This window comes from Phocoena sinus, chromosome 5 (genome assembly GCF_008692025.1).
Source record: "Phocoena sinus isolate mPhoSin1 chromosome 5, mPhoSin1.pri, whole genome shotgun sequence".
Lineage (NCBI taxonomy): Eukaryota > Metazoa > Chordata > Mammalia > Artiodactyla > Phocoenidae > Phocoena > Phocoena sinus.
Window position 1 is genome coordinate 4,877,724 of NC_045767.1, and position 13,373 is coordinate 4,891,096.

A 13,373-nucleotide genomic window follows, 5' to 3' on the forward strand; every position below is an offset into this window, starting at 1 on the left:
TCCAGTCCGAAGCTAGAAGGTTAGTGGTAGAGATGAATTTTCTTCTTGAGGAAAAGAATAAGAAGAACTCACAAAAGTATTATGCAGGATGATATCTTGAAGTAGATATTGTAACTGATTTTATTATAGGAGCATAACTAAATAGAAAACTAATGGGACAAGAAAAAAGTATGATAGCTTAAGTTGAATGAAGAAAGTAGAACTGATTGAAATTTCTGGAAAATGTTTTGATCAAAAAAAAAAAAGGGAAGACTGATTTTGGTAGCAAATTGGAAACTTTGAAAACTGAAAACTACCGTGCCACGTTTGCATCAGTAGAAATTTAAATTCACATTAAAATACCAGAGCATGTTGACCAAATCTTATTCGTTGTACACTTGATGGTCAGCAGTTCATTCATTTAAATTAATCTGGTAAAAACAATTCCAAATAGGAAGCGAATATAATCCATTTAAGGGATTTTATTTTCTTCGTCTTCTTGAACTCTCTGAGGGTGATGGTATCATTTGCAGGGCAAAGATATGAGTGACTATAATATTGAAAAAAGAGGATGTACAAAGTCTGGATAAAAGAACAATTAATTTTGTGGTATTTTAAAAGTAGTTTTTGAATACTTGATAATGTTTTTTAGGTTTATTTTTCTTCAACACTAAAAGGAAATTTTGGTAAATAACTTACCTTATTCTAAAATAGTCTAAAAGTAACCTGAGAAGTTCATCTTACATTTTCTTTTTAATTCCATTCTGGCTCACGAATTTTTTAAAACCCACTTTACCTCTAAAATCCATATTACTTCTAAAAATAAGACGAGTATAGTGTAGCTATTCTTGGCTCTCCTTATAGAAGAACACTGTCAAATGCAGAATTCAGATACAGCTCTTTTAAAGGCAACGCCAAATTCAGACTGAAAACTACTTGCCCGTATATCCGTAATCAGAACAGTTTAATAACACTCACACTTATTCATCATAAGGCCTGCAGAACTTGGAGACTACAATATACTAATTTATTTAAAAACAGCATGGCTCATAGTAACTTAGTAAGCTTGTTAATATGTGTAGTTTAGTTCAGAATCAGTTAATCTGAGCTTAATCTTGTTTCTACTTAAAGACTAAAATGCACTTTTAAATGAGTTGAAATACAAGTAAATTTTCGTTCTCCTGATATCTAGAACCTGTGTAGATGAAGAAAGGTTGTTGTGACTTAACGTAACGCATATTTCCTTTTAGGTAGCGGATTAGGATTGGGTTTGTTTCTTGTGGTGACAATAAAGTTTTAAGTTAAATCCCAGGTATATGTAGGTTTTGGAGAGGACGGTGACTGGGAAGTGAGGGAAAGGGATATTTGTAAGATGGCTGCGGCAGCTTCTGTTTGGTGAGTTGGTGGAAGTAAGATCTGTAGAGAATAAGATTTCCTTTTGTACGTCTAGGAGATACTACCTGGAATGCTCCTACATTATGATTTAGATTATATTAGTCTAAAAAGCGTTCGTAATTATATTTATTGATCTGTTATATCAGTCCTCTGCGTGTTCTCATTGAAGTTTTTTTCCCTGTATTCCTGTATACCCATGCATATATATCCAGACCAGAAACAGTATGCATGGAGGAGTAGTATGCATGTAGTATGCATACTCCTGCAGTATGCAGGCAGGAGTACTAAAGTCATATAATGATGTACATTTAGCTGTCTTCATTATTTTGTGTATAAAATGATTTCTCGTTTTGTTAGTAGTAATTATAGGCTATCTTGCTTCACTTTTTTATAGACTGAACATCTACGTTTCCTTCACAGGGCTTGTGTGTAATAGTAATCCTCTCTTAAATTATATGGGAAAAACCAAGTATATTTTAAAACTTTAAAAATAGACATATTCATCTAAACCTGTGACTTGCTTTTCGATAATAACTGAAGTTTAGTAATCATCAAGAGCCTTTGAGGAGTAGTAATGACGTGTGCATGAAGGGTGGTCTCGACTCCGGCAGGCCGAAGTACCTCTGCCAGTGGCTGCAGAGTCCAGCAGTGTCTGGAGGCCTCTGGAGTCTCTTGGATTCCCTACTAAGATGTGGAAATTCAGTTTTTATGTTCACTCCTTAAATATATATATATATATAATATTTATATTTTATATATATATATATAATTTTTAATGAGTTATTACAGATTACCATGTAAAAAGTAACAAGTTTATACCAATGCAATCAATAATAGGTAAGTTTTGCTGGAAATCTTTTAAGACTTGGCTGCAAAGATTGAGCTGTTGAGAATCTGCTTCTTCATCTTGCACCTTAACTTAAACTATATTTATCCTCATCACCTTCCACTTTAATTTATGAGAATATATCAATAAATACTTTGTATTTGTTATGTGCTGGGGCACTGTGTTCAACATGTCTTTTTCCCTCAAGGTGGTAGTAATTTATATTTTGTGGAGATAAAATATATATATTATAATCAAAATATAAAGCAGTGTAGAATCAGTTGAGCACTATTTACAAATTCAAAGAAATTTTCAGAAGAGGAAAGTTCAACTTACAGCATTAGGGAGTGTTTTAGAGAAAGGAGGAGGACAAATGGTAGGATCTTTTGGGCAGATAGCAGGTAGGCGAAAGGATCGTAGACTGAGGGAAATATAGTTAACGAATGGGTGGGGTGTAGAAATTTGAGATACGTTTAGAAGATACTGAGTAAATAAGATATTAATAGGAGGTTCCGTTAAGAACTGTGACTAGATTGTGATTTGAACCTAAGAGTTAGTAATTAGCCATATAAGAGAGAAAGATTTGGAAGGTTTTGAGTAGAAAGTACTAAGTGATCAGTATCTCAGTAGATAGAGAATGAATTGTAGGGAAAAGATGAGGCAGAAAGACTGGCTCTTGTAGTATGTATGACTCGGGGATGGCTTGAGAAGTATTAAAACAAGGTAGAAGCAATAGGAACAGAAGGGGCTTATATAAGCACTTCTACTATGTAAGATCTAATAAGACTAGGCATGATAGATTAGGGGGAGAAACATAGATAGGTAAGGTATTACTCAGTTTTTTGACCCTAATAATGGTGCAAGTATCATAAAGGGTTTTGAGGAAGGCAAGACTGGGGAAGCAGATAAGTTTGGTAATAAGCATGTTGATTTTAATTTGAAGCAGAGCATCTAAGGGGAGATAATTAGGTATTTGAAGATGTACAAATGTATGTTCAGTGCCCCATCACAAAAGAGAGGGCATATTCAAATTAGGATAATTTAAGGGATGTTTTAATAAATGGCTAGTTACAAATGTGTCGGCAAGTGTAGGGTAACCATAAGTGATGGGGGTGGTACTCCAGAGCTAGCAGTAGCAGAGCTGTTTCTGTCCTTTGGCCCAAGGGCCAAACAGAGGGAAGGGTTACTGGAACCCAGAAGGAGAGCCCTGGAGAGAGGGTTACCTTGAGAGAATCTGGGACCTTTGGTCAAAGGACATAGCTGACTTGAGGGCAGTGCCACAGAGAGGGAGCCAGGCAAGTCAGCCTCCTGGGAGAGAGCGAAGGGTGGACTATAGGTCCGTAGGGGCAAATGAAAGGTTATCTAGTACAACTGAAGCTTAGTACACAAACGTCAAGCAGAGACCAATTTGGGATCATCCTCACTGAAGCCATGGAAATAAATGAAAACTCCAAGGGGGAAGGAACTTGAGAGATTTCCCCAAGGGGAGGATTTTTAAATTCTGTATTTGTCACTCTGTGATAGAGAACAAAGGACACAGAATTAAGAAATTAACTTTAGGGAATGTTTACATTTTGAAGACAAGAAGAGCCGGAGAGTAGTCAAATCTAATAAAAAAATCCTGGGTGGCTAATTCTGCGCTTAAATTGTTTTTTTCTTCTTTTGCGCCTTTTAAGCGGCTCTTTACTTAGGAAAGGGAAGAATATTGATTGGGGTAGTTAGTCCTGGTTTCAGGTTTCCACTTTATCACTTACGTGGCAGTATTTAACTGTTTCAGAGTCTATCTCCCTGTCGTAAAATAGGAATTCAGTGTGGTGAGGATTATATAAAATAAACCCATAAAGCACAGCGCTTGTGATGTAAGTGCTCTGTAAGTGTTCCTTAACTTCATTAAGACCTTTCCTTGTGCCTTCAGATGTGGAGAAGGTCTTTTATACGTTAAAACAACATTTGTTTAATACTTCTCTGTTGTTGTTTTCTCTTTCCGTTCACTTTGACTTTTCAAAACGACAAATGTTTTATACCTTAAGTCTGTTCTTTTTCCTCCTCATTCCTTCCTTAACTTACTGTGCTCTGGGATCTGCATTTATCATTCTCCTGAAGCTCTTTGTCTATCAGATTTCCAAGTCCACTCCTCTACCAAATTCATTGACTCACGGAATCATCCAGAAGTAGAGCCTTTTAAATCTGGCCTTCTTATCTACAGAAACACTGTATTCTAGCAGTCTTCCTTTCTGCCCTTCTCATGGCTGTGCTATTTATGCTTCTGAGCTTTTGCTCAAATAGAGTTTCCTATCAAGAATGTCTTTAAGTATTATCCATTCCTTCGGGCCCAACCACGTGAAGCTGTCCACAGCAATTGTGGCCTATGTGAAACCCTCCCTTTCCTGATCTTCTGTGAGACCATCTGGATTTAGACACATGATCACTGACTTTCTTACACTGTTCTTGTGTGTATAGTCCTTTTGTTTTCAAAGCGAGCCATACAAGCCCCTGAGTAGAGAGCCCATGTTTTTATTTTGTTGAATAGAGCGTATAATACAGAGTTTTAACACATAGCTGTTGAGAAATACAGACTGAAGCAAATTGAGTTTTGACTTAGAATTGCAGTATAATGAAGAACCATCTATGTAAAATCTTAAATATGTTTTCTTTTTTGTTTATATGCTAAATATTGAATACCGTAGGGTTATTTAAAATATTAAAAGGTAGTCATCCAAAAAACGTAAATATGGTCATCCAAAATATATCAAGGCCATAATGTCGTCATGCTGAGATTAACTTCATCTTAAAATCACAGTAACTTTTAGTCATTCTTGCTTACACCTAAATTTGATTTTTTTTTAAATAATAAAAGCAATACCTGTTCATTGGAAAAACTGGAAAGTATTACAAAGAATAAACAGTGAAAATCACCCATAATCTTACCAGTGAGGGCACAGTAACTACCACTTTTCTAAACTTCCCGCTGGTCTTTCTTAATGTACGTTTTAAGCATAATTCACATCATGTTATGTAATACACGTAGACTTATTTATTAACTTTTACTAACAGACATTGGCTCAGAGGGATCTGGTAGCTTCCTCCTTCTCTCTTCTGCTCATTGGGAACAGGACTTTGGTTTTTAACCAAGTATCAAAACATAAAAGGTTGGTCTTATTAGTTAAAGTAATTATCAAGAGAACTTAGAAAACTTTTTTTTTTTTTGTGATCAACAAAATTGTGTTTAGAGGTTAGTTGAAAAGATAGATGAATGATAAGAGTTTTTATATACTTCAACAAGAAAGTAGTGCTTTTTTTTAAATAAATGAAAGTTCAGGTTTTGGAAATGCAGTTTTAAAAAATAAAACCAGATTTCTATTGAAAAATAAGATAAGGAACCAGATTTCTTTCTTTTTTTTTTTTTTTTTTTTTTTGCGGTACGCGGGCCTCTCACTGTTGTGGCCTCTCCCGTTGTGGAGCACAGGCTCCGGATGCGCAGGCTCAGCAGCCATAGCTCACGGGCCCAGCCGCTCCACGGCATGTGGGATCTTCCCACACCGGGGCGCGAACCCTCATCCCCTGCATCGGCAGGCGGACTCTCAACCACTGCGCCACCAGGGAAGCCCCAGATTTCTTTCTTGAAGACTCTCAAGACTAGGTTGACCTCATGCTGAGCTGTGATAACTTTTGTATGTGTTATACCATCAGAAATCCTCCCTGTGGCACAAAAGGACTCTTTTAATTAGAAAATATTGTTGCCACAGGGAGGTAGAAGATCGACATGAAAAACTGGGGATCTGAAAAGGAGCCCCTACCCTAGGATTACCTGAAGGTGAAACAGATTGAGCCAGAAGGAAGACAATGCTGGTAGGTTGGTCTTTAATTTATTAAGAATGTTTGCAATTTTACATTTAACTACAATGATTTCAGCTATGTTTCCGTATTTTTTGTTTAAAGGGTGACAGGGATCCCTCCTTGTGGAGGGAGAAAGATTATAATAGTATTTTTCCCTCTAAGGAATCTGCCGTCTAAGTTAATCTCCTGCCGTGTCCCTAATATCTGTTTCTTCTAGACAGAACTTTAAGTCTGTCTCCCGCCTTCACTTCCTTCGAAGTTACCACTGACTGAACATCTTCAAGTCTTTCTTTTTTTCATTTGTGTTATTTCTGCCTCTAATCTATACTTTTTCCTAAAATAATTTTTTAAGAAGTGTTTTCTTTCAATTATCTATTTTCTTGAATTTAGCCTGGTCACTAGTTTTCTAAAAAGGTAAAATGTGAATCTTAAGTTTATTTAGTTTTGATTCTAGAATTGTGTGAATTATGATTATACTATTATTTAGATTAGTTAGAAAGCCTTATTAGAGAGAAGTTTTTAATATTTTATTAACAGTATTTCATTTAAGATGCCATCAGTTGTAAGAAACGTTACTTTTAGACCACTAAAAGAAAAACGTGCTGGCAACTACAAATTGTAGGATATCGTCGACTGTAAAATACATCCTGATTTCAGAGATGTCAAAATTTGAAAAAATGTACGTCTTAGAATTAATGAAATATGTTATCGTGTAATTCTGAATCATCCTGAAATTCCCATTACCTGGGAATTGGATATTAAAATATCAGGTTCATGAAAAATGGAGGTGAGTTGCAGTTGTGGAAGTCCCTACATGTGCTGAGTATGATCTCTAAGTTCTTTACTGTCATTTAAGAGAGAGCATTTAAAAAACCATCTAACTGTACTGTTTAACAGTATACAAAGTAGCCATATAAGGTATTAAATTACGGAGCGTATAGGAGATGAAAAAGTGTTTTAATAAGATGCTTTTACTTAGTCGGTAGGTAGAGCTTGGGAATTACCTGGTGGTCCAGTGGTTAGGACTCGGTGCTTTCTTGCGCCCTGGTCAGGGAACTAAGATCCCACAAGCAGCATGGCCAAAAAAAAAAAAAAAAAAAAAAAAAAAGTAGAGTTTTATCATAATTGTCAGTTTTTAATTGTGATCTAGAAAGAAAATGAAATGAAGCTTCTTCTGCTTTCTAAACTATCATTTTAAAACAGGATCCTTCAAGGGCTCTTTAAAGTAGCCACTGAGTTTTAGTGCACCTTGAATATATGTTTTACAGATTATTGATTATGTGAAGGAGAGTGACCAAAAGCCAAGAACCGCCCTGTCAATTAATAAAACAAATGAAAAGGAATGACTTTAAATGGTATTTGTATACTTCTCAGGAGACATCTATTTTATATAAAAGGAAAGTTAAGTATATCTAGACAGTCGATCATTAGAGGATATTTGTTTAATTTGGGAAACTAGTAGCATTCATTCCTTTGCACTCAGACTTGTTTTTTTAAATACTAATTAACTTCCAATTTTATATATAACAAACAATGTGTCTAAGTAATACAGTTTTGTTAATTCAGACTGAGGACAGGGCTGAATACAGATTATATGGAATTTTAAATGAGTAACACACAAGGTTATAAGTGTTGCCAAGTCGAGATAGCTCAGACTTCATAGATACATAAACAGGAATGCTTTAAAACATGTCTCTAGGCAAATCCATACATTCAGTCCTCAGCCAGCTCTTACTGAGGACCAGCATGTCAGGCTCAGCTGAATATCTTGTGGTGAACCCTGGCTTTGCCCTCACCAGGCTTTCAGCTTTGTGGAGAAGATGAACAGTTAAACACGTTGTTACAATGAAATGTGACGAGTTAGCGTTGTGAAAAGATTAATGAAAGGTTTAGAGAGTATACAGTAGGGGAATGGCTAGGAGGTCAGAGAATGCCTCCCTGAGGAAGTGACATTTAAACAGGTTCGAAGGGTCTGAAGCAATTAGCCAAGCAGAGAATAGCATGTCTGAAAGTCTGGAGGAAGGAGAGCATGGCCTAGTTGGTTTGCAGAAAGGAATTCAACATGGCTAGAATATGGATTATGAGAAGGAAAGGGGATGAAAATGAGGCGAAAGAGGTAAAATCTTAACTGGTGAGGACTCTGAAAGCTTTGTACCTGTTTTTTGGGCCTTATCTAAAGGGCAGTGGGAAGCCTTTTAAGAGTTTTAAACAAAGTATTTTTTTTATACAAATTTTGTTGTTTCCAAAATACTGAGTACTGTAAAATGAAAAGTAAAGGAAGACAGTCAAAGCATTACCTAAAGTAAAGACTGAACTCCTTAGCTCCTCATTCACAGTTCCCTAATTTTAAGCTAGTTGACTATTCTTACTCACTTTCCACTAAATTGTCTGTCTGCCTCTGCAGATGTGGGCTATAGATGTGCTCATTGCCCACACTAAGCTAAAAGTTACAGAGATTAAGGTATTTGCACAACTGGCGTTTCTTTTTGGGATCAAAAGGTGGGTGCTTTGGTATAATGCTGTTTCAGGAGAAGGAATCATTGTCCCAGATGCGTCCCCCATGCCCCTTTGTAAACTTGGAAAAGGGTCTATACGTTTTCTCAGATTTGTGAAGGGGCCCATAACTTAGAGGAGGTCAGGAACACTTTTAACACGGCTATTAACTGTTAACTTTTGTGTGTTTTTTAAATCTTTTTATATTGTGGGCCTCTTTGGCCATATGGTGAAGCCTGTGGACCTTCTCTCAGAACAATGTTTTTAAATATATGAAATACCTAGGATTGCCAAGGAACCAAATATATTGAAATGTAGCTTTCAGACTATCTTTAATTGTGACATATTAATACATGTTTCTTTAATAATGCATTAAATAATGAGATCTAGTGGCAGATCTGATTTACTGCTGTAATTTCAAAGTAGTGACCGTAAAGTATATTTTGAGATGTATGTAACAACTATAATATGATACGAAAATATTTTATGATTTCTGTCGGTCGTGAGTCACAGATACTGTGAAAACTGCTGTGGTTCGTACTTTTGTATAAAATTAAAGTGCTAAATTTCAGTTGGAATCTAAAAAACAGTTTTCCCAGATCTCATCCATGTCTTATTTTACCTGTCCTCCATATTCTGCCTTATTTCTGCTTTCTTTCCTTAATAACTCATAGTAGGGATCTGAATACAGTTTTATGATCTCTGATAAGGAAAAAAAACCTCTCAACTATATACTGGTAGTTTTTCATGTCACTTAATGGACTGACTTAATTTAACTTCTTCTAAAAACATTCTAATGTTTGAACATTAAGTACATTTCTTTAAAGCCTCATCTAGTATTTTATGACCTTTTTGTTGGCTTGAGATCCCTTCTATTTCCATGAGAAAAATTTCTGTGGCCAGTGGCTCTCAGACTTGAGCGTACGTCAGAATCATCTGGAGTGCTTGTTAAAACACAGATCGCTAGCCCCACCTCCAGGATTTGTGACTTAGTGAGCTGGAATTCAAGAATTTGCTTTTTTTTTTTTGCGGTACTCGGGCCTCTCACTATTGTGGCCTCTCCCGTTGCGGAGCGCAGGCTCCAGACGCGCAGGCTCAGCGGCCATGGCTCACGGGCCCAGCCCGCTCCGCGGCATGTGGGATCTTCCCGGACCGGGGCACGAACCCGCGTCCCCTGCATCGGCAGGCGGACTCTCAACGACTGCGCCACCAGGGAAACCCAAGAATTTGCATTTTTTAAAATATAAATTTATTTATTTTTGGCTGCGTTGGGTCTTTGTTGCCGCACACGGGCTTTCTCGAAGCGAGCGGGGGCTACTCTTCGTTGCGGTGCGCGGGCTTCTCGTTGCGGTGGCTTCTCTTGTTGTGGAGCACAGGCTCTAGGCGCGCGGGCTTCAGTAGTTGTGGCACACGGTCTTAGTAGTTGTGGTGCACGGGCTTAGGTGCTCCGCGGCATGTGGGATCTTCCCGGACCAGGGCTCGAACCCGTGTCTTCTGCACTGGCAGGCGGATTCTTAACCACTGGGCCACCAGGGGAGTCCGGAGAATTTGCATTTTTAACAAGTTCCCAGGTGATGCTGATGTCAATACTGCTGGCCCAGGGATCATACTTTCAGAACCATTACCTCGGCTGTTGGGAATGATAGCACCAAAAGAGAGCTTCTGCCATCGTGAGAACTCAGTTAATCCTGTGGTTTCTTACTGTGTATAGTATACCCATCACAAAGATTGCTCTTGCGGGTGAAGAGGCTTATATGAGGTGATGTAATGCATTGCTGCTGTTAATTAGTTCACCAGTAAACATTCATTGAGCATCTGCTATATTCCAGGCACTATTTAGAGCATGGGACTAGAGCAGTGGACAAGAGGGGCAATGTGTGCATTCATGCAATACTTAGACTCTAGTGAAGAAAACATGTAAATTCACCATAGTGTAAAATTGCTTTGTCACAAATCAGAATACATAAATTAACAACTCCTGAGATTGTTGTTTAGAGTTAATATTAGCAATTAAGTTAAAATAATAAATTTGTGAATCATTTCTTTTCAAGCAGTTGAAGCAGCAGATAAATTCTCCCTTCTCCTCCTGCATATGTCAGTCTTTAAGTACAGTTGAGATAATGGTAAACTTAATATTTATCATGTACAAAGTACCTATTCTATGCACAGTACTCCTAGGGAGTAAGTGATTCATAGTTGAATAAAACATGGTGGCTGGCCTCAAAGAAGGTTACCAAGTTGAGAAAAACAAGCATTTGAGGAAATAATAGTATGAAGTAGATAGGGTTGGGGAAAGGTGAGGAAAGACAAAGAATTGCCAGGTGTAGTAGTTAGTTTATAAGTTCCAGATTGCATTATTGCTATTGTAATGGGTCATATTTAAATTTTATCATAAGGGCATAGTTGACTGCTAAGGCAGAGGGGTTTAGGGACAGAGAAGCAAGTCAAATGGAATTAAGCATTGCTAAATCTCACCTTTTTTTTTTTTTTTTAATGTGTGTACAGTACCATCAAAAACATGAGTGACTTTCCCATTCACCAAAAATAAGGGGACAGTGCTGAGAACTAACTGTGTTTGCAGTGGTTAGTTACAATTTGGGAGTGGATTAGGAGATGAGGTAGGACTAATTTTTATTTAAAAATTTTTCTCCATTTCTGTAATTTTTTTTTTCCATTGAGTATATATCAAGGGAAGAAGGAATGTAGCCAGTTTCCTCTCTTTCCATTAGACATTATTAAGGTGTAGAGTACCAGTTTTTATAATAGATATCCCATATTCTCCAAGTTTACGTTCAGCATTTGGTCATAACTGGACGTTTGATTTCTTTTTACTTTGTAGATCAGCCAAAATACATATATTACTTAAAAGGAATGAACAATTAAATCTTTAAATTTTATGAGAAATGCTTTCATATGTTTTCTATAAGACTGAGCCATGATAATAAGTAGTTATCCTCCAGGACTTACTTAAGAATATATTTGAACAATATGAATTATTTGTTAACTAGAACTTAGAGATTTTCTTATCGCTAGATGAGCTTGCAAAAGATGACCCTAGAAAGTCTTACATCAAAAAAAAAGGAGTTATGTCTCTAAACTGGTTAGCAAAATGGGACTTCTTGGTGCGCATGGTGTTTGACAAGACTTTTAGGAGAATCTGAATCCTGTTTATATATATATATATATATATGTATATATATATATATATATAATCACCTTTTTTCCCCTCTGCAACTTAATCCTCATAAAATAAAGATTTAGAATAATAACTTACAATGAAAAAATTCTTTTGAAGAGGGAATCAAGGATTTGGTTCAAGAGGAGAAAGAACTCAAACAGGTAGCATCTGTTACTATTTGGATTTACAACAGTAAACTATAGCCGTTTGGTTTGGAAAAAAACAAGGCTGGCAGAATCACATTTGTTTTTAATTCCATTGCTACATTACAGGCCTGCTTAGGAGGCCCTCAGAAGTGCCAGTTATCTATTTGAGGTAAGAAGACACCGATTATTATGTCTAGGCTTCATCTGCAGGCTATGTTCTGGGAAGAGAGGCCTCCACACACAAAACAGGAAGTACTTTTGGTGAACCTCATCCATGGGAATAAAAGTAAGGGGCAGAAGCCAGTGCATTCAGTTTACCAACTCACAAAGGGAGTCAGGAGTTTTTCAATAGAATTAGTAGCAAGCACTTTAACAAAAAGAATCCCTATATACTGGTTTTTGGCAGCTGCAAGAAATGGGGAGGCTAATGAAAGACTAGTTAATTCTACAGTTAATCTGAGGGGAAACAGAATCTCCAGAGATAGAATAGTTGAAAGGAGAAGAAAGCAGACTGAATTTCCTTCCAAGGAAAGAAAAGAGCTTGAGGAGTTGCCCTGGCTTTGAGGCCATTTGCGAGGTTATCTGAGGCTGCCCTTGGTGCGTGTCGCGCTTTTTTTGTGTGGGCTAGAACAAGAAATCAGATGTAGCCTTGACTGTAAAGGAGCTTGTCTCTATTGGGGAAAATATATAAGAAAACAACTCTTCATAGCCTAAAGACTGTTGTGAAGAGTGCGGAAGAGAGATCTGTTAGTTCCTGTAATGGAAAGTTCATATTTTAGCTGAGCCTGGAAAGATAAACTTTCATTTGGGAAGTGTTAAAGAAAAAAAATTCAATGACAGTCATTAAAGTCCAGTAAGGAAGACTTTATTCAAGGTTGGGGGGCGCGGGTATTGTGAGAAGTCGTCATTTCCACCCTTTTGTCCCTTACCAAATCATGTCAGTTTTACCTTCAAATGTATCGTAAGTCTACCAATTTCTTTCCAACTTTATTGCTACTAGCCTAGTCCAACCTGTAGTTATTTTTTATATGAGCTACTGCTTTGGCCTTTGGCCTTCTAATAGGTCTTGTGTTCATGCCTGCCCACCACCCCCGGAACCCCAAGCAAACCGTTCTTCACATTGTAGGCCAGGTGATTTAAAAGATATATTGGGTTGGCCAAAAATGTCCTTTGGTTTTTAAGTAAAAAGACATTTTTCGTTTTCACCAAGAACTTTATTGAACACATGTGTTCACCTCCACTGCCTTCTGCCATTTTTCAGGCAACTGCATAGTTCCATCTTCCCAAAACCTTTTATCTTTTTGAGCAAAGAACTGTTCCAGGTGCCTTTTACAGTCTTCCAGGGAACCAAAATGTTTTCCATTAGGAGAATTTTCTGAAGACCGAAATAAATGGAAATCCGTAGGTGCAATGTCTAGTGACTATGGCGGATGCATCAGGACTTCCCAGCCAAGCTGTAACAGTTTTTGCCTGGTCATCAAAGAAACATGCGGCCTTGCGTTATCCTGATGGAAGATTG

At 37.2% G+C, this 13,373-nt stretch overlaps 1 protein-coding gene across 14 annotated transcripts in view; it reads left to right on the forward strand.

Moving 5' to 3' along the window:
- ELF2 (E74 like ETS transcription factor 2) overlaps nt 1-13,373 on the forward strand; it is a 98,592-nt gene that overhangs the window by 45,643 nt on the left and 39,576 nt on the right. For 3 of the 14 annotated variants that reach the window (XM_032631744.1, XM_032631739.1, XM_032631741.1), the window contains one exon: nt 5,947-6,049. The exons of the other annotated variants lie outside the window; for them this stretch is intronic. The gene's annotated coding sequence lies outside the window, so the exon portion shown is untranslated. The remainder of the gene's footprint in view (nt 1-5,946; nt 6,050-13,373) is intronic. 14 annotated transcript variants of the gene reach the window in all.